The sequence below is a fragment of the Ammodytes marinus genome (assembly GCF_949987685.1).
Source record: "Ammodytes marinus genome assembly, chromosome: 16".
Taxonomy (NCBI): Eukaryota; Metazoa; Chordata; class Actinopteri; order Uranoscopiformes; family Ammodytidae; genus Ammodytes; species Ammodytes marinus.
Window position 1 is genome coordinate 8,990,095 of NC_137220.1, and position 22,669 is coordinate 9,012,763.

The 22,669-nt window shown below is 41.4% G+C and overlaps 1 protein-coding gene across 2 annotated transcripts in view; it reads left to right on the forward strand.

The window, feature by feature from the left end:
- The first annotated feature begins 6,760 nt into the window (after positions 1-6,760).
- Positions 6,761-22,669, forward strand: part of rhbdf1a (rhomboid 5 homolog 1a) — a 29,215-nt gene continuing 13,306 nt past the window's right edge. For both annotated transcript variants that reach the window (XM_080043502.1, XM_080043503.1), the window contains exon 1: positions 6,761-7,098. The gene's annotated coding sequence lies outside the window, so the exon portion shown is untranslated. The remainder of the gene's footprint in view (positions 7,099-22,669) is intronic.

Here is a 22,669-nt window from a genome sequence, read left to right on the forward strand (position 1 = left end):
GGAGAAGCCGCATTCGAAGGGACCCAGTTGTGTGCAGTAAATATGGGCATGAAGACCTGGACTGACTTATCGTAGCAGGATATGATCCAGACAGAAATCTGCTGAGCATGTTCAGTAGAACAGGGCCCGGCATGATTTGTTGACTTTGTCTCGGCTGGCTAGATTGGTGAAGGCCATTGTTTGCTTTGACTGTGTTTCCACTACCAGTCAGCAGTGATGGTGAAGTCTGGGACCGGACAGCTTACATTGTTGCTGCCGCTGATAATCTCAGCAGCCACAGTTTGTCTGTAGTGTTGCATTTTGGATCACTTTCAAGTCCAGCAGCAGTCACCAGCACCGCAGGTATAGTGATGCTGAGCAGGGACGCCAGAGACTGGTTACAGATGGACGAGCAGAAGGCAGGCACACTGAAAATATCTTACTACTGCATGAGTCAGAGAATCAAATGAAGAACAAGGGATGACCTGCTGCGTATAATATCCTCTTGCCATGCAACGTTCGGAAAATAATTAGCTCCTTAGCCTATATTTGTTTTTGGTCGGGTTTGACGATTATTTTTGGTTTGAGTCTAACTTTTGAATCTGGGAGTATATCATGTTTATAGTTTCAATATGTCGACAGAAAGGCATTTTTCTATTTTTGGTTTATAACTGGCTGTATAAAAGTATTACATCAACACATGACTGAAATGGATTGACCAAAATACTATTGCTATTTTGAGACGCTGTGTTTATGATATCTGAGGTCTGAGTGCCAGTGCCATCAGTGCAAAAGTCAGAATGCTCTCACTAGAGTATATTGACACCTTAAAGGAGATGCAGAAGCAGCTTTTTCCTTAATGAGTTTTTCTCTGGTAAAAATCTACGGTATTGCAAACATAACTGTGTGAGATTTAACTGCAGCATCTCTTTTATATGAGGATTTATATGAGGATTTTAAAAAATAAATATCTGTTCCTTGTTGTAAATAAACACGGCAAACTATAAGTGGTAATGTGTCATAGATTTTGATCCGTTGAGATACACTCTTGTTTATACAGTGTTTAAATTTGTATTGCTCAGATATCATCATATTTATAACAGATTTTAGTGTTAGCAATCCTGATGCCTTAAGAAGGTGTGACAATAAACAGTCTCATTGCCATAAGATACAGTATGTATAAATGGTCATTCATAGGATAAATTGCTTTCTTGTTTTATATAGTCTCTTTTCCATCATTTTCTTATGAGGACCGTATGTAGGTAAAAGGCAAATTGATTCATGGAATAATATCAAATCATAAACAGATCCGCTTTAAGATTTTGGTCAACTTTTTCAATGACAAATATTGCATATCAGTAATGGCTTTCAAGACACCCTTCCAGTTGCATATTTAACTGCAATCATTCTTTCTCACAAAGCAGAACCTAGTAGTTATCTCATCTGCATCTGTTTGTTGGGATTAATCAATCATTTATGACAATGAACTATTCATGAATCTCTTTGTTGCACAGGTGGCTTGCTTCTCATGGGGGAAGCAGGAGGATGGTGCCAACAGAAATGTGCTTATGTAAAAATAGGATTTTCTTTTTCCACATTTAGTTTCTCATGCCTACAGGTTTTATCAGATGATATAATATATATATATATATATATATATATATATATATATATATATATATATATATATATATATATATATATATGCCTGTTTTCCTTGTCTAGTCTATCTGTCGAGTTGAGCATATGGTTCAGAGTTTGGTGTGCAGCTATTCAGCAGAGACTAATTTGAAACATGAAAACAAATCTCTAGAATACATTTTGAGTTTATTTACTGTTTACTTGCTAACATTAATAGACCCATAGTAATTTGTCATTATAAATGAGAGTCAATAACAGTTTGAGGGATAATTAAAGGACAAAAATCCAGCCCCGCAGCTGTTTGTTTTATTGATTGAGCCTGCACTAAAACCTCCAGCCCCCTGACCTTTCCCGGTCTGCTCTGATAACAGTTTCCTTGTCTCGGCTCACACCTGTGGCTCTGGGAGGCACAGAGGGAGGGAGGGAGGCAGGGAGGGAGGGAGGCAGGCAGGGCTGTCTGCAAGATCTGACTCTTATCTCAAAAACAAGGGAGTACAAATCTGCTCAATATGACCACACAGCAAAAGCTTTTCTACCCTCTTTGATTTCTTTAAAAGCCTCCCTTTGCGGTGGGATTTTGCAGCAGTATACATTAGTCGCCTTTTGCCAGTAATGCGCAGGGCTTGGTCTCTTATCGAATGGAAACCAGCTGGCACTGTATTTTAAAACCAGAAGTTAACAATACATCCGGTACCATTGTGGATTGAAATGTCCAGTCCTGTAGGCAAGCAAAGCATTAAAATCCTTTTTGGATATTTCTTTGGTATGGTATACCATATCACCCGTATGCGAGCAAAACCCTGTCTCTGGTTTTAACCCAGAAATGTTGTTCTTCCCCCCCTTCTTCTCAGCTTGGTTGAAGAAAGAGGAAACGGGTTTTGGACCATCTGACGATGTCCTTTTGGTTAAACATTACCCTTGCACTCGAACCCTTTTATCTGTGTCTGATTGATGGGGCTTCAGTGGGCCTTGAGTGCTCCTACAGGTCCCGTGTCACTTCCTAATTGCTGCCTTCGCCTCAGCTTCAGCCCTCTTATCTCAGGGGAAACGTCACCATTAATTACTACATCTTCATGGTATATCAATCAGATAATCCCAGTAGGCCACTGAATGTTCCTTGCAAAACTGGGAAGAGGTAAAAAAAAAAAAAAAAGTTGACAAACTCATGTATGTGGTGGAAATAATAGTATTTTGCAAAATGTAGAAGCATGTCTCTGAATCAGCTCCATTTGCAGTGTGGCTATCAGTCACGCTGGCAGGGATGAGACCCGTGGGTGCAAGACAGAGAGGAGACTTGAGCTGAGAGCAAGCTGTAGGTTTTCATGCTGTGAACTACTAGACCATGTTGTGAGATCTGTCTGCTGTGTGTGCCTGCTGTATATTTACACACCTCACATTTGAAGTGACGTAGTCTTGATGTAGTGATTTGTTACACACCAGCTATTGATGGTGTTTAGTTTCGAGGAAACTGATGAGATGTTGAGATGAGAAAACCACACTTCAGACACTATACTATATTTCCTGTAGCAGAGTTTTGTTAGTTCTACTAAGTTTGTTAATTTATATTTATTATATATCTCAAGGATTAGCATCACTTTCAAGCAAACAAAACATTGCTGAATAAGGATGGGCTTCTGCTAAATACAAGAATATGAGGGTACTGTACAGTTTTAGGCATTTATACTTAGCTTGAGTGTTTATATTTATACAGTTACTATATCTATCTATTCAGTTATTTTATTTATAGGTATTTTGCAGATTAAGAATTTATATACAAAACGTGTGAGAAGATCGTAAAATAGGAAGGATCATTATCAGTCTTTGAAACTTTAAAAACTGTTCAAATTGGCTTGACATTGGTGCACCACCAGGATTATTAAACCAGTAATATCAAAGTACACATTAATATAACAATCTGGAACCTGCCCTTCTGCATGGTGAGTACCTTTACTATGGATACTTTTACTCTAGTTTGCTGTTAATACCAGTGTACTCTTAAGTAAAACCTGGAACACTGGACTTTTATTGGAGTATTTTTGTGTGGTATCGCGTCCACAAATACACTACCCACCCTTTCAGAAAAAGGGGATCATATTATCATTTCCTTTAGTGAAGTGTGTCTTAATCGAAAAGTACATCAAAGCAACCATGAGGGAGACTTTTCCTGAACCGCGTGTTCCCCCCAAAACCTCATCCGAGGAAAAGTGCTGCTTCGTGCCCCCTGTCAGCACCTCAGAAATCTTTTGCTTCCTAGCATCCATCTCTCCACTGGAGAATGTTCCCATGTGGTTCTGGCCTTTCAGTGAAACCATGATGGAATGCACTGAAATGGTCTTTTCATTACGTGGAGCGTCAGCATTCATTACCTGACGCAGTAGAGGAGCTCCCTTTTCTCTAAAAATCTCTTCTCTTTACAACTCAAAGCTAAATGAGTCTGTATTGAATTGTTGCATCCTTATTCATCTGTAATTCTATATAAACATTGACTTTTTAATGTTAATAACCCAGACACTAAAGGCACTCTTCAAAGGAAAATTGTCTGTCGTGCTGCCTGAGTTTTCTTGAATACACCCTGAATGTATAGATATGCAGTCTCACAGCATGAAAAGGTTTGTGAGGATTGGATGTGAGGCATGTCTGCAGAATCCCACAGGCCAAGTATGAGAGGAATCTCGCCAACCTCGCCATATTTGGCACGCCAATGGCATACCAAACATGTGAAACTCGCTTTTGTGAGCATTTGTTTGTGGATGGATACCTGAAAAATGCTCATGAATCCCTTTGCATTTCATCTTACTATCTAACGTATACAAGCTAATAAAATAGTTTTAATTTTTTTTTATTTCGAATTTTTTATCTGATTATTTGCCAAATTTTTTGGCCTACTTTCATGGATAAATTATGAGACAATGGGCCCCAGGGCACGCACATTGAAAAGCCCTCCTAGATAGGAGCAGGCCATCCAAACAGAAAGAAAATGCAAAGTGACAAAGTACTTTCAACAACATTCTGCAGGTGAACCAGATCTCTCACGTGGTGCTGTTTGTTCAAAAACTAAAATGCTACAGCAGTTTACTGTATAACGAATGAAAAATGTAACAAGAACAATTATTATTATTTGGTGAGCAGCAGATAACATATCTTGACATCAAGAATATTTTCTTTATTGTTGCCTTTGAATTACGGATGTTCTATTCAGAGGTCTTGACTAACTAAAGAAGAGACAGCCGTATTCACAACAGCAGACCCAAACCCTAGTGTCATATGACACTGACGTCATATGCAGTATGTGGATGCTCATTGATTTGAGTTAATAGACAAGCAGTTTCTTCATTTGCTCAGTAATAAAGCAGGACTGTATAATTCAGCAGAAATGTCCCGCCAGCAAAGGGTTTTTTCTACTGATCATTGATATCATGTGGTGTCAAAATTATTATCCTGTCATGTGCCAACATTGCAGGGTTTGTCTAAAATTGACCTAAAATGGGGAAAATAGGAAGTTTCACATAATACATTTTGTAATGGAGTCCAATGACCTGTAAAAAAGTCCTTTGACCTGTTTGCACAAGGTTTGTATCAACATTTATGTATTAATGTTTATTCATTTCAGCTATAACCACTACACCACGAGCGCCAATTTTCAATAACCGTTTTTGTAGTAAAATGCAAAGACTGATGCATACAACTCAGGTGATTTGGACAAGTTATTAGTAGTGCTAAGAGACCATGGAGACAAAGTGGAGTCTAACTTCTAACTTCCAGGGCTTCAACTCAAGAAACATGTGCTCTGGACTCAGAACCATCACAAACAACAAAACAAAAACAGCAGGGAACGTTTCTGCATCTCTACCAGATGACCTGAACACTTTCTATGCACCTTTTGAGAACAAATCCATGGCTGAGGAGGTAAAGAGCCCCAGGACCCCCAGTCCACTAGTAATAACTTGGGCAGATGTGTGCAGATCCTTCAAAAGGCTTAATCCACACAAGGCTCCTGGACCTGAGCTCTCAAGGCGTGTGCAGATCTGCTGGCAGATACAGTATGTTCACGGACAACACATTAGTCCCCACATGTTTCAAAATGTCCACAATTGCCCATGTTCCCAAAAAGTCCAAAACCCTCTGCCTGAATGACTACTGCCCAGTGGCACTCACATCTTTCATCATAAAGTGCTTGAGGCAAGTTATTTTAATCATTCATCTCATCACCTCCTCCCTCCCTGGACCAACTTACATTTGCATACACGCCAGACAGATCTGACACCCTAACCACTGCCATATCCCACCTGAACCAGGCAAACACATATGTTTGAATGCTGTTCACTGGCTACAGTCCAGCATTCAATATATTGTGCCCTCCATACTTTTCCTCAAGAAGGACAAAACCCCACAAGCATTAATGGGACTACAGTGGTCAGCAACTTCAGACCAACACCTTCACTAAAACAGTGCAGCGTTGAACCTATCCTGTGTATCGGTGTACATACCCGGTTGCATTGATGACAAAAGTTGATGATGGCAAAGACTGAATTAAAACCTCTTACAGGTATTTTGACATATTCAGTGTTTCTGATATACATTTTTTTACAGAGCTCAAATCTAATTGGTCAAGCTGGATAGACCTATCTTAATCACAGTGACTTCTGAACATCCAGGAAATAAAATCAGCTGCATCTTGGACAACTTATTTAATATATGTTGTTTTTAAATAAATTACCCTCCCCTAAAGGTTTGTGTGAGTAAACCAAAGCAAACATCGAACTGATTTGGATTTACGTTCCTTATATTCATCCCACTGCAAATTCCGAAATACTAGTTATTACATGATAATTACAAATTATTGTCAATTTCATTAAACCTTGAAATGTAGCCACTAGGCTAAACATTTAATCAAAGTGTAGCCTATAGCAACGCACGGATAATTAGTATAGATAAAGAGAGTTGATCCCCGGTTTCAATAATCGGACTCCACTCTAACTGAGGAAGCGCTTAGTCACCGCCGTTAACCGGGAGAAGCCGCGCCTCCCCGTGTGCGCACCCATTGGTTCGGGTTCCTGACGGGTTTGCCTTCGCCACAGACAGTCTTCAGTACAGGGCGGGGCCGACCCTCCGCCAAACTGAATTAGGCTACAACCGGCAGAGGGAAACTTACCACGGGTCGATCCATGGAGCAGTGTGGGAATGCTCTATCCGTAGGTGGGAAGCAGAGAACCGGACGGAAGCCACATATCGGCCACATCACCCCGGACTGCTTCTGCTGCTGTGGTGCTCAAGAGTGACCAGATTTAACACCACGGCACCGGGCTTGGCTTATAAACATCTGCGGGGTGTGAGAAGAAGAAGCGCGTTTATTCCTGCGCCGCTATTGGGATGATGTGACAAATCATTTATCTGCTCTCTGGGGAAAGAATCTGTGAAACCGGATTTTTTTTTTCCACCGCTGGAGATCATCTGAGCTCTGAGCTGGTTGTTAGAAGGGTAAGTTGTGTCATTATTTCGTTTCTGTCTCGGTCTCCTGTGGTCGCCCATACGGAAGGCAGTTCAGAAGCGCTCGCGGGTCGTGATCGAGGAGGATAAACGAGCTTTAGTCGATTGAATTATGCTACTTGACTATTGGTCAACAGGAATCCTTCACCTGCAAACTGGACATGGTTAGCAGAGCTGCATTTAAGAAACAGGGTGCTGTGCCATTTGCTCCGCTTTTAATGGAGTTTCATAAGGGAACTGTATAGGCCATTTAAAGAGACTGTGGAATCATTGGGACTATTACCTTTAGGACTAAGCACCTTTTTAAAGTGTGAAATACCCTACACATTTTAGAGATCTTGTAATGGAATAAATGAGATGTGAAATGAGCGTTATGTCCAAAACGAGACACCAGCTGGGAAGCTAAATTACTTTTTTTTGTTGTTTGTTTGTTTTGGCCAAATAATGGAGAGATTACTATCATTAAAACCACACTGCATGAGCCAAATAGCATGGTGGTTTAATTTCAAGTTCAGGCAGCATAATCTCGTGCTGTTTGAGGCTGATGGAAGATTTGCCCTAATTGTAATTTTCGAGAAAGGAATTAACCTAAATGGCAACACATCACACATTAAGTCACACTATGACCTCCCCCATTCTTGTCGTTCGCTCACTCCTCCTCTTCCTCCTCCATCCTCTTCCACCTTCTCCTTGTCATCAGCTGCATCACCACCATCTTCCTCAAAGTCAGTCACTCATGAGTCTTTCTGCATATTTCTGCAACACAACAATAGCAGCATCACACATTTGCTGTGCTATTATATACTGCAGATGAGATGGCTATACAGAAATGTTACATATATCACAAAAATGTGGATAAAAGGGAGAGCTGACGCCATGTGCTTCTCAAATCATCTCCCTTTGAACCGGAAAGTCTTATTTCTACCTTAGATCTTTGTTTTCTTTTGAATTGTGGTTTTGGTGAGTCACTTACTGGCAGTGACTCAAAGTGACCCATGGCAGACAGTCACAAAAGGGCGCAAATTCCACAAAATGATACGCATGGCGGGGCTACCTTAACGTCCAGGTTTGACTCATCAGAGGTCAAAAGCTCCAGGACGGCATATTAACAAACTGCAAACTTGTTGACATCGGAAAGGTTACGCGCTCCAATGTCCCACAATACCATGGGCAGACTGAAGTGAAACCGTAGACATACTGTATTAGAAACTGCTGAGTTATTTTGGCAGACAGGACATAGGAGCACATGGCCTGGTTTGTGTGCCCAGTGTTCCTGAAACCTTATCACATGGGGGGGGGGGGGGGGGATCATCACTCGGGGTGATGTAATCTCACCAATAAAGCAGGGCCCTGATGTGTGATAGTGGCAGTTATGCTCATCCTCTGTATCTACTCCAACTAGACCCCATGAGAGAATATTCCTAGTGTGTGTGTGTTTGGATGTTTATGTGGGTGCATGTGGGTACGTGATACTTGGAAGGAGCTGGGAGTAGCTCTGCTGAGGCAGGTGGACCATCCAGGCTGGCCTGTGTTGACTGGCTGGTATGTGAGTTTTTCGGGGGGGTGCTGAGGGGGCCACGCTGTAGTCATGCCTGCGTGACTCATGGCGCGCTATCTGGCTGTCTGTCAGTCTGGCCAAGTGCACAGTCCTGTGCAACTGAACTGCTTTATGGTGTTGGCCATCAAAAGAGCTACACAGTGGTATTTTACGCTCAAAGATTATGCAATACCTTTAAACCATTGCCATTCTTCAATAGACATTTCTTTCCACACATGTCAGACCACACATCACTATGCTTTAGCACCATAGGGGTGTTTCTCGTATGTGGCCTAATCACTTCAAGATGATGCATCTACAAAAAGGACACCGTTTTTGAGCCCAGAATGAGCTCTCTTAGTAGATTTGATGCTTTGCTGATGACACGACGCAGTGTTTAGTAGGACTACAAAGAAGCTATAGATTTCCTGGAAAAAGTGTGCTCCCAAACATGGGTGTATTCTCTTTGATTGTTGGACATTTTACTTCATTGTCTGGACGGAGCATTCTTTAGACGAAGTGAGAGCGTCACTGGGCTGAACAGACCCATGTGTGCACTGCAGAGCACATGCTTCTCTAGATAACCTGAGGCTGTTTCACCCAAAAAAAAACACATCTGCATAAAGACTGAAAAAAACATTTGTTCACTTGAGGATCCTGTTTTGCTAAGTCACATGAAGTTTTAATGTTTTACTGACAGGATAGAAATTTAGAAATGACTAAATTGTAAGGCAGTATTACACAATGTTCTAGCTGCTGTACTGAATTTATTTTCAAGTCTTTCTCTATCTATAATATTTAATGGACATGTATTTCTTACGGGAGTACACTTGATCAATTTCTATTCTTTGGGTTCATCTTATAATTCTGCATTCTTTTCATTTATGCAATCACCTACAGCAGTGGTTCTCAATTATTTTCTGTCATGCCCCCCCTAGGGGACAGACATTTTTTCGCGCCCCCCCTAAATTGAAATACTATTGAGAACCTGCTAATATTTATTTATTTATCTGTACAAAACCACTGTATGAGTTTCTGGCACGAGCATTCTGCATACAATCACCTTATTATCAAATTAGATAACAAAAATTAGCTGAGATAACTTCTGCAGCAAAAAAATTCAAAGTGCAGTTTATTAGCTCAATTTGTAACATTTAAACAAGACTGCTCAGTCTGTGTGAATCTCAGGACAGAGAAACAAGAGCAAATGATTCACTGAGGTTTGCATTTTATTCAAAACATTTTAAAACTGTAAACATAGTTAAGATGGTGTTTTTTTATTATTATAGGCCAATAGGCCTTCTGTGATGCGATAACCAATAATTCATTAATGTTATTATTAGTCTACTTGCTTGATTTCTTTTTGAATAGCGTACAGAGACACTTGGAGACACATGTGGACATTTATTTACTGCAAATCGCGGCCTTTCGCGCGGATATGACCAAGCACACATCGCGCTTGCTAGCACTTTGCAAGTTGGAAATCAAGGCAGCCCGCGCCCCCCCTGACAACTCACGGCGCCCCCCCATTTGAGAAGCACTGACCTACAGTATGGTTAACCCCTACAGGATGCTGATTTAGCCCTATGGGTTCCCTCAAGTAACTTTAAAAGCACACACTTTATAACAAAAATACATGACATTTGATATTCTGTATCTGCCGTATCAAAATATTAAAAACCATGACATTATGTTTTTTTTATACAGATGAACCATTGTAACACAGGGTTAAAACAGTGCTTGTCGACTCATCCTGTATTTGTAATGATCAACTTGCTCCCAGTTAGTGTAGTGTTGATCATTATGCATTGTTTGTAAAAGTTTAATGAATGTAAGTGTTATAAAACTGAACTACATATTTCTTTGAGACTGACATGACAGCCAGCCTCTGCTCTTTGTGAAATGTGTTGAAGTGAGGACTGTTTCCTGGGTTGATTTGTGAATGTGGGGCATGGCAGCAGTATCTTGAGAGGTCAAACATGTTAACCAACTTGTTCTGCTACTTTATGGACAATACACATGGATTCCTGCTAATTACATTGGTTCCAACTGTTCCCACAACTGAGCTCAAACAGACATTATAGCTTGAAAAGCATGTCAGGTATGGTTTAACGAGGGATTGATGGGTTAGAAAGCCCACAGGCAGTGTTTGATCTATTCCTCGCTGATACTTTTTCAGCTTGTATCTTTTTACTTTGATGTGGTTACGGTTTTGAATAAGTTGTCAAGCGGAAGGAGCAGTGATTTTTCTCGCCTGTCAAATAATGTGGTATTTGTGGAAAAGAGACAAAGAGTTGTGTCTTTAGGGACTGCCATGTGTATGCAATCAGGAATGTAATCAGATACATTCTGACTTGTTATGAGAAGAAAAATCCAAGCAGCAAAACAATCATGTTTAGGTTGTGGTGAATTGGTTTTAATTATACAGGAAGTGGGGTGTGTGTTGCTTGTGCTGATCCTCATCCTATGGCTGCTTGTTCCTCTGCCTTGAAAAGTACAGTACACTGAGTGTGGCATGATCTCAGACTGCCACGGCTTGATTGTGTGACTCACAGCCGTTGCATTCAATTGTTCCTGTCCCATGACATCTTGACGGAGGCATGATGCAGCGGCAACCATGACGGTGAAGTCAGTTGTGATGTAATTCTGTAATGCAGCAGCGGTGCTATTTCAGGTCTACCTCTGAGCCTCCAAGGCCTCCATCTGCCAGCACAACACGTTGCCCTTCTCTCAGTCAGCACCTCGTCTGTCATCAGACCGACAGCCATACGTGAACCGGCATTCACAAAATGTAGCCAGAAACCTTTTGATGCACACGTTTTGTTGAAAAGTCTGATGCACGACTAAATTGAAAATACAGGTTACTATGATGAATTGTTTCGCCAGTTATTTTGTTAAGGCCAAGATTAGGCTATAGCAGAGATGAAAACTTCTAATTTGGGGTTGGTAGTTACAGGGCCCTGTAGGTTGTGTTCTCACTGACATGGTGTATTAAACTGCTTGACCTCAGGACAAAGCTCATTTTCACGGCTGTGGGAAGGCTGTGTGTTTTTCTTTTAGAGGGCTGGTGCTCATATACGAGCTGCAGTGAACTTTGATCTTCCTCTTAGAGTGTGAAGAGCTCTCAGAGGGCGTGTCAGCAGGAAGCTAACTAAATATTTCCTTTACCTGGAGCCTCAAGACAGAAATATATCAGTCCGGTATGTTGCAGTTGTACGTTCTCACATGAGTTGTGTTACTAAGCTTGTATGCATGTTAATAAGTAGTACTACTTGATGGTCAACTAGTGAAAAATCAATGCAGTTTCTTTGTTAGAAAGGCATTTAGTTTTATTATATTAGTGTTTATATTTCTTTACTTTAATACAATTGTATTTAAGGAGTTAAAAGCTACTTTAAAAGCAATAGTTTTTCTTGAAGCTGTTACGCACTAGTTATGATGATATTTCATAATGATAAGCCAAAGGTTTCGCATGTGAATGTTTTATTACTGATAGCTAAAAAATATTTGAATTGATAAAGGAGTTTTGTGTGTATTGATAATCCACACTGGATAGTGTGACGCCTGCAGCACAGGCTGCTGGAATGGCAGCCCTGTGTTATGACTGTTTACTTTTTTCAGATCATTGTAAGGCCAGGGGACCAACTCAAGAAACACCCTGACTGATACAGTATCCCGTCCCTGTTACAGCGGCTATGAGAGTGCAGTTTTAAATAGGATAGCCCCCCCCCACCCCCCATGCCCCCTCCACTATCCCAGTCCCTATATCTTTGGTACATAGTCAGTCGTCATACCCAAGGGCTGTGAATCCTCATTGTGTACAACGACTGCTAAATTCAAGTTGACTGTTCCCTGAATGAGACTGCGCGCACACAGTTATATCTGGATAGTTTCAACAGTCCCACCAAAATCACATACCATGCGCCAAACGCACTCAAGCAGCTTTCCCAGAAATGAGGGTGTGTTTGGGCTCCTCTGTGACTGTCTTTCACTGGCTTTTTTTCGTAAGAGGTGGATCTTGGGCGTTTTGAATGCTCTTTTTCTTTTGACTTAGCTTGAACCATTTAAATGTTGAAATAACAGTGCTTAAAGGTCACCAACGTGTGCCTATGGTGCAATTTTAGTCCTATTTTAGTTGTACTTTGTTACATGCATATATATTTTGGTTAATCTTTTGGACTGGTTTTAATATTTGTCAGTCAGACAGACTGATGTGGTATCAAGCCAGGCTGTTGGCATATTTGAACAAGTACCTGATCCCGTAATTCTACGCTTTCCCTTTCTATTGCCTCCGTTTCCCTTCTCGCCGTGCCAACTTTCCCTTCCATTCGCCAGTTGACAGTGCTAGTAATGCCGCATGCCAGGGAAAATGATGTAAAGCCTTTCGTTTATAGTGCCCAGTTGATCACGCCCAGCTATAGTGAAGGCACCATGCTCGAAGCCTAATGTGTGTGTTGGTGAGGCATATTCCCTCAAAGCGAAAACACACAATGAACAGTAATGCAATTCAGAAGAAGTCATTTATCCCTGGAGGCTGTGAGGGTTTGTACTCCTCTGTTAGTTTCACTTCTCTCATCTTGTCTGAATTAGACATTCTGTCTCCTCACCAATATTAGCCTACATTACCCATTCATTTTCCCTTTATGCTGGACAATATTTGCCTGGTGTGAAACCATGAGCAGAGTAAGGAAGTGTCCCTATTTGTGTGCTGCTGTGTGACTTTGGGGGAAAACTGACTGTTTTTCCATAGACAAAGAGTCTGTGTGTTTTCTTCAGTTAAATCAGGACTGAGGAGACCTCCCCCTCGCTGGGCCTGTGACTGTCCCAGAGGACCTGCCCCAGCCTTTCCACTTTCCTGTGCCTTTGTCGAGAGTTTTCCACATATCTCTTGGCCCAGCTGCACAGCTTCATTCTTCCTCCTTCCTCCCCATCCTCCTTGCTTTTATATCTCTCAGACCCCAGCCAGTAGACCCAGGCTGAACCTCTGGGAGTTCCCCTGGATGTCCCCACTCTTCCTCAGAGTAACTTGCATCACAGTCTATTCGTTTTGACCACTGATTTTCAGTATGTGCTGTTGTGTGATGTGCAAAGAAATTATTGTCTCTGGCAAATTTCTAAAATAAGTGAAATTACACTTAGCAACCGAAATCCTGTTATTTCACCCTTAAGTCTAAAAAATTCAAATGTTCAACGAAATGATTATGATAAATGTTATTGAATTGTAAAGTACATTTAGCTGCTATAAGAGTTGGTGCCATCATTATCAATCCAGTGCTATTCATGCAATCTATTTACCATGTACACATCCGTGATTTTTTAAGATTATTATCTGAAAGGTTTTCCTTAGAACTGCCTTTAAACACCAGTCAAATAAGTGGTGCTCCCCACTTGACACAGAGACCCAAATCTCACCTTTATCTGAGTCATTGCTCCACAATCTACATTGCTCACAGCATTGCTCTGCCTAAATGTACCATGACCCACATTTGTGTCCCACCACAGTGAGTGAGTAACCATCAGACCCACAGACATTTCTCCTGCGGGTTGCAAATGTTGACGACTGCATCAGAAACACAAGTTTAATTTGATTCCATTTTTACACAATAGATTGAACAGAGGGTTTGTTGTTGTTGTAGGTTTTGTATGTAAAGTGTGATTGATGTGTGTGCTATTCCCACTACATGCAGTGTTGGGAACTAGAGCACATACTGCTGTGAATAATCACTTGGTGAAACCGCTTTATCTTCCAAAAGTCATGCCTAAGTAGCCAGATAAACTCTGTGCTCATAAGACTTGTTTAACTGATGGCTCTCTGCCTCTCCAGCTTCTCTTTTATCTACATATTTGCCTGAGTACCAGATGAAAGAGATTCAAATATGGGAGCTTTATTACTATGACCTAATTGTTGTGGAACTGAAAACGGTTTCCCCTCCCTCCAATCCAGGGGGAACCTGAGGTCTATAGGGTAATATTGCCTCTTCCAAAATAAAATAAAATCCACTGTGACAGAATCAAGTTTTTACTGTCCTCCTAAACAGGAAGTCTGGCTGTATGTAACAGTGATATGGGACACAAAATGTGTTGTGAGAAGGAGGCTACTGGCCTCATTTGATATTCCCTGTCCTTCACTTGACTCTTAACTCAGGCTGTCCACACCTACACATACACACTGCACATTCATAGACACACATGCACATGCTTTCTTTCCAGCACGTCTGCATGTGCTCATAATATATTCACAGCATGCAGTGGTGAAAATCAATACAGTCAATAATCTGTACTCTGGGCATTTACGGGTCTGTAAATGTCTCACGAAGACATTTTATTGAAGTGAAATGTTTGAAGAATTTACAGGGCAAAAACCTTAATTAGAATTTGCTATTTATGTAAAGTCAGCCTGTGAAAACACGATAGAGGTTTGAATCAAATGACTATTACAGTAATGTGGTAAAGAATGAATGACTTCAGCATTGAAATATTTGAATGAATGATTGATCCCGTGTTCATGACTAGTGAATGTAAGCTTCATTTTATGCCATGATGGTACATGTGCTATGCATTTATTAATGCACACACTTTTTTTAATCTCACATCCTTGTTATTGGTCTTTCTCCTCTCTTGCTGATAAAGACTAACTTAAGTGTGCTTTTAGAGAGATTTAGCAGTGATTGTGGCTGTGGAAGACTAATAGCTGCTGTCATCAAGACAAAGAACTCAAGAGGGGGTTTCCAACTTGCTTAGTCCGGTTTGAGTTATTTCTGAAAAACAAACAAACAGCAGTCTAGTTTGTTGTTAAGTAATAGTCCTTTGCCAAATCAGTTACATTTTAATCTCAAAAACCCAAAAATTGAGGAGTGAATATTCAGTGTAATCGTGAGTAATATCATACATCATGTTGAGCAGACAGCCTCAATTCTCTCCTCTGTTTAAATCAATGCTAATATGGCTCACTTCCATTGTGCCAGTGCTACAGGCCACACTTCATATGCTCCCTTCAATAGAATGTGTCAGCTTCAATGTCACACTGCACTAAGATCTCACTCTGTGGCTGCTCTGCGCGATGCGGGAGAGGGCTGCTTGAGGCCTGACTCAAACCAGGCCTATCATTTTCTACGTGTGGTGACGTAGTGTGCTTCATCATGGTCGCGGATGGGATGTGTGTGTTTACATGGGCAGTGTGGATGTGTTCCTGTGCATGTGAGCAAGTGTATGTTGTTTCCGTGGTTTTTTTGGACCGGACATGGAGAATGCGCCTGGTCTGCGGCGTGTTTCCTGCCTTCGTTTTGCACGTCTCCCCCTCCTCTGCTCCGCACTTCCTTCCTTCAAGCGCTCCTGGGTAAAATAAGCAGTAACCTGACCTCACTCCATGCTGGTGGTCTCCCACAGAGGATGTGAGATGACAGAGCTGATGGCTCTCTTTTGTGAAGTATTTTTAATCCTAGTGATTTATTAGATCACATAGATAAACCTAAACAGTTGTGACAGTGACACAACACTGTGGGCTGTGTTCTCTGCTTTAAAACCTATGTTTACCTTGGATATAGTTTTCGTCTATTAACCATACATGCCAATACGTGGTCTCTGATAAGCCGCCATTGAGTTAACTCGACTTGTGCCTCACCCTGTGTCATATTCTCAGCTGGGAATTTGCTTAGTGCACCATTTCCTTTGATTGAGAAATTAAAACTTGAGCCTGCTCTTGTTTTTTTTTTGACTACCATCAGGCTGCACAATGACCGTTGTTCAGGCCAGTCCACACCAGGCTATACAATGCAGCCTTTTGTAGGCTTGATTCAGGCTGATATCATGCTGGAAACTATTTAGATGGGGATCACATGTTGTAAGAGCATGCTGTTTCTGAGATTCTCCTCTTACTCACTTAACGATAGAATGTCAAACCTCCTGCAGACAATGAGGTGCTTGTTTATAGTCTGAGGACACATTTGGGAGGACTCCGTGTTGCAAGAAAAATGGCTGATTTCTCTGTGTTGTGTCAAGTATCTTCCCTTAGTAAGCCATACATCTAATGTGTTGACCCATGGGTCAAGGGGTTAGAAATCTTGTCAAAATGCTGCCGCTCATGTTATTGATCTCCTGATTATGTCTGGTCGTGAGGACTGCAAATAAAGATCTTTGACATTTACGTCTTTGACATGGGTTGTCGAAACCAAACCAAAATCCTCAGCACTTTGGTTCACAGCCCTTATCTAATTTGGAAAATGCAATATATTTCCTTGCTTTGGAATTAGGCATTTAGTCCCTGTCATTAATTCTAAATTTACAAATTACTCAACAAGCCTTTTGAAAAAGCCTTTTGGAACCAATTCTGTTAATTTCATCATAATTATTCATCACTTATAATAGGCAGAGCAATCTTAGCTTAATCAAATTGATTCTCATCCCTCTCAACCATATTAGCAGAATTAACTATAATATTATACATTAGTATACATAATACATTATCAGCATTTCAAAAATAATTCTGCTGTAGCAGAACATTTTAACATCAAACACAGTTTACTGTTTGCCTCTGACATGAGATCAGGCCCTCTGGAGTATCACAGCCCTGTAAAATTGAATTAACTGTCCTTGTTTGTTATGCACATTGCCCCAGTGTGGAGTTGTGCAGTAGGTTTCTGGGTATGCTGAATTATCCCACTCTGGGTACAGCTGTAGATACAATAAGTTAAAGATAATTTTCTATGGTAAAAACAAAGAGGTTTCAGGTCTGGCAGCTGGAGACCCAGCCTTAAACTGATCGGCTTATCAACTGCTTTTCCCCAAAGTGGTGAAGGCCGTTCCACTGTGAACCAATTCAACGGGGAGTTACCTGAACTAAATGATGTCATGGAGTATACACACAACTCTTGTGTTATTGTATAGAAAGATATCTTGTTGTCTTGGCCTGTCTGGTACATGTGGTCCATGGGAGGGAGGTTTTACTGTCAGCTTCTATCCCAAGATTAGAGATACAAACACAGCTCTGGACTGAGAGATATGTCAGATTTACTAAGTGAGCCTTATTTTTCCACTGAAGTGACAACAGAACGTACCGTTACTATCTTTGTTGATATGAAACAGGCCCGCTAACAATCGTGAGAAACAAAGTGCTTTGACTAAGGTGCCTCTGTCATGTGCACAGCACAGCAGCTCCAGTATGGGTGGATTAGTAAATAATTCAGCTGTACAGAATGACTTAGTTATTCAAGTGTTGAATTAGCTATGCCTGTGACAATGTTTCACCTGTGTAGCAAAAGTAAACGCGACTTTGTACCAAGCAGTGGTTATACACTATACGTATAATGGCTAAAATTATTTTTGTAAACACACTGAGATTAAAGTAATTGAATATCTTGGTTTCGGTGTTCACACACCTCACCCCCCTCCATATTGATTTCCTGTGCAGGATATTACTGCACGTAGAAAGGCCGGCTCTTGTGCTGATAAACCAACCATGTGCAATTTTCTGGCACCTGCATTCGCCCGGCAATATATTTTAGGCTTTGTAGAGGAAGACAGGAAGCATTGCAGGCAGTATGATGGTGGTACAGATATTGCTGCTGGCGTTGGTTATTTTTAATACACAGAGATAAATGGATGAATCCAGTTTTAATAAAACTAATTTGATGTGCACAGCTTTCGAGAGGTGTAGTCAGGCTTTTTTTATTGAAAACAGCCCACTGCGCAGAGATCTGGAGCAGGATGTTTTTTATGTTGGTCTACCGTTTCATCTAGACGTACATTTGAAAAGTGGGCTCTATAAATACGGCACATGCACCCAGCCCGCTGTTAGGAGGCCATTTATACTTTCATGAGCTATTCCTATCTCTGGCACTGGATCCTGTCATTTAGTAAACACTGTAATGACAGTGAGGGAACCTGGCAATAGACCCGCTACAAATCTGTCACTCCAGACTAAAAGCACTGAGAGTTAAAGGTTAAGTCTCCATTGTAAAATCACCACCGAGTGTTGACAGCCAGAGCTAAAGATCTGTGGAAAACATGGGAAAAGGCATGAGTCGCTCCACCCTTCTTGGCCGGGTCTGTCAGCCATGCCCACCCTCAAACACCAACCTTGCCAGTCATAGCAGCCCTGCCCGCCCCTCAGCTAGCTGTGACACCTGATCTCAGGGTCAGCTGCGACGGATATTTCTGCTGTGTGTGTTTTTTAATGTTGTCAGGGCTGGTTTGATGTGACAGCCTGTCACATGTCCCTATAGAGTCAATTCAAATTACTTCAGCTTTGCTGTAGCTCAGTCTCACTTCACTGACTCTCTGGCCTGCGGGTGTTTTTTGAGAGTATTTCCTTCATATAAGATTGGCAAAAAGAGAGATGGAGAGAGGCTTTAAGCCTAGCCTGTGGACCACATCTCAATTTTATTTTTGGTGAGGAGCAAGTTGTTTGTGGAAGCCATGTGTTAAAGTCACTCTGTTCTGTTGTTCATAGTCACCAGAGCAGCCAGAAATGCAGAGAAATGCTGTAATATATTTCCTGGGTGTTATCATAAATGTAAGTCTTTATACAAATCATCTTCCGCAACTGGTTAAGTCACCTGGCATCAATTTTCTGCTCTGCTTTGTAACACGTTTGTTTAAGTACCTGATTCTGTGCTCTGTTCTCCTGCTTTGAAAATAAATGTCAGTAACTTTGTAGTTTCGTCAATTTCTTAATTCATACCGGTCGGAAGCACAATGTGCTATATAAAGATCAAAAGCATTGTTCTACAATTAATGTGCAGATGGGCCTCAGATGCATGTAGAAACTACACACAAGACACATGTGCTTGCCGTGTTATTAAGTGCAAATTATTTATTAGATCTGTTGCTTTTTCATATTGTTTCCCACATACCCCACCCATTCACTAGAATGACAGTGTGGTCATGAGTTTCCGTTCATCATTACGAAATCCAACTTAAGGGAACTGCGGTTTCTGTAAACCAAGGTTGATTTCACAATGGCTGCTTTAAAACCTCAGACTTCAGACTTCTTAAAAGCATATAAAGCCTTTAGCAAGAATGTTTCTTGTTATGTTAGTAAGAGAATAATTTAGGGAGAGTGAATGCCTGAATAGTGTAGTTTCCCTCCATTGTTTCCAGTGTCAAGCATTGCCTCCAGCATGGAGTGAAACATAAGGAACAATATGCACATTTATAGTGGATGACTAACTGTTGGAGCATGAAGAAAAGCAAACATTACCTGTTGGTGCCATTACGTTAGACACTAATCTGTTAAATATCATTACACAGAATCTAAGCAACATCACTCACTATTAGAGAGCTTGCTAATACATGCAGAAATGTTTACCTAACACTACACTGAAAATGTGATCTTCAGTGATCAGAAGTTGATCTGTAGTGGACAAAGAACAAAGCGAAAGCAAAGGGAGAGAGAGAGAGAGGATTAAAGAGGAAACGGAGGAATGAAGGCCTGAAGCCAGGAAGCCATGCAGCTCTCAAAGATGAGGTATCATCAGGACTTCTCAATACCCACATCAATGAGGTCATCCATCATGGCGCCTGCCCGTGCATGCTAGCATCAATTTCTCCTCGCATTCTGTCCACCCTGACTCTATAATCCCTGCCAGGAGCAAGCAAGAGCCTATACCTGGCTGGAAATCTGAGGCTTTCTCAGCCTCAATGACACAGCTTTTCAGGCACCCTCTTCAGTGTGGCTGCAGCTAGCATGCAGAGTACAGACAGTACTCGGAAACCAGCCAGCTCTGGTCCATAACGGGTAGACTTCATGTGGTTTCCATCTTTCCTTGGTTCAGTTTCAGCCAGATATTTTGAGGAATGTGGGTATGGCATGCACTAAGATTAGAAATGGCCCTGGATAGAGAAGATTTCAAGAATTTGCAAATATTTTGAAAGAATTGAACAGAAATGTTTAATTCTTAAATTGTTTTCCTTAAACACGTGATCTGGTAGCATCATGTGCACTTCGTAGATAATGTGTTCAGTTAAAAAGACGTCTCTGTCCATTTCTCTTCGTGTACAGCAGTCAATAGGGACTGAAGAATTGAAGGCATCTGCAGAAAAAATGACAGAACCATTATAAAATGGGCCAAGGCCAGATTACTATTTTATTCATGATGAATGTGAAACAGGAGGACAACCTCTTGCAAGCCTCGCTGCATATTTGAAGCATAAGAGCAGTTGGAGAAAACCAGTTATTTTGTGCACAACGGACAAGCACAAAATAAAGCAGTAGCATGCCCCCCCCCTCACCATCACTAAGCTTTTTTTTCTTTTTCTATTTTACTCTGGATTGAGTGTGTTCAAGGTGGCACTTAGATCTCCATCTACTGAGGCAGTCTTCTGTCTGAAATTAAGCCCCATGTGACAGCTGGGCCTCATGTTGTTATAAGCAAATGCCTTTCTTCGCATGACTTCAGACCATTACAAAGTAATTATATTAAAGGGTGGCATGGATAACTTCACTGGGCTTGAGTTGGTATGCAGAGCGTATTACAATAGATTACAGCTCAGAGAAAGAGAGTGCTGGTTATGCCTGTCAGCCCCAGTTATTATGGCCTGCTGGACATCCCTGCACCTGGAGAGACATCAGCTTGTCCTCTGTGTTTTGTTTGCCTGTCTGTCTCCCCTGCCTAATGGAGAGAAGAAGTGACCTAGTGAAGCAATGTCAGCCCCAGAATGTAAAACAATCTATTCAGGGTTGTCATGGGTCATGTGATTGAGAAGGAAGTGTCAGATTCGCACAAGGACCAAACGACGGCAGGAAGCCAAACTCGTGAGGCACTGTGCAAAGTAATGGGCGTGGGTGTTTGCCCTCTTTTAGATGTGGATCTTGACGTCTAAACAAATCCTTTTGAGAAACTTGATTAGATCACGGTGGTTGAAAGAATGTGAGCCTCAAATCAGTGCTGGGAATGTAAACAATGAGGGAAACTATTACACGCTTTGAATTGTTACCGACCGACCGTACATACAAGCTCTCAGCCAGAAAAGGGCAAGATCACCTTGAGGGTAGGATAAGGCATTGTGGTGCATTAACTGAGCAGGTGGTCAGGTTGAATGAATTCAGTAGTGTAATCTCTCTAACTATACCATTGCTTTACGACTTGATTTTCTTTTTCCATCAAAACTTGACCATGAACAGATAACGTGCATTGTAAAGGGGACAGCTAATCCTCCCGCCTGGATGATTGCCAAACAAAGAATTCAATCAGCTCTACTTCTCCTCAAGGATATCGGTCTTTCTGAAGAACTTCCTGCCTATAAAAAAACTCATCTTTCTCAGACAGGGACTGGCCTTGAGTCCTACCGGCTCTGTGTAGTGATTTCTAATTATCACTTGACGGAAAGATGAGCGACAGTTCTTGTACCTCATCACTGTGCCAAATGAGTCGGTGGCTGCTGTAGCCATGCTTGCGACTGTGCCAAGTGTTCCAGCTAAACTCCTCCTCAGACCCATGCCAGTTCAGCTGCCCTGTTGACTTTGGACGTTTTCCTTGGGCTGTGACCAAATGTTAATAAAACCCACTGACCAGCATTGAATACAATACATACATAATGGAATACAATAACAATAGCTGCGTTAATCAGTGCGTTTACATGCAGACTCATAATCGGGTAACTAAACGAATAAGACTTCAACAGGACTTTTAAACTGCATGTAAACACCTTTATCCGATCTACTTCGCACACAAATCGGCACAATAACGGACAAGAGATGTCGGATAAGAACACCTAGATAAGTCGTTCGTTGTCGGCATTCTCTCTGCATGTATACAGGGATCGGACATCGCTTATCGGACTTCTCGTTCTGTGCTTGTGTGCCTGCGCGTGATAGGCTACACCATGGGTTATTGACGGAAGAGAACCGGACGTGGCTCTTTCAACACTTGTTGAAAGCATGGTTGAAAGGGCTACAGCGCCACCTAGCATAGTGGAGACAGCCATGCATTGGACATTTATCCGATATCTGAAAGGCCATGTAAACTCAGACAAGTGACACGGTCCGTTCGAGTGTCTAGTTCGATATATGTGATAATCTAATCTAGT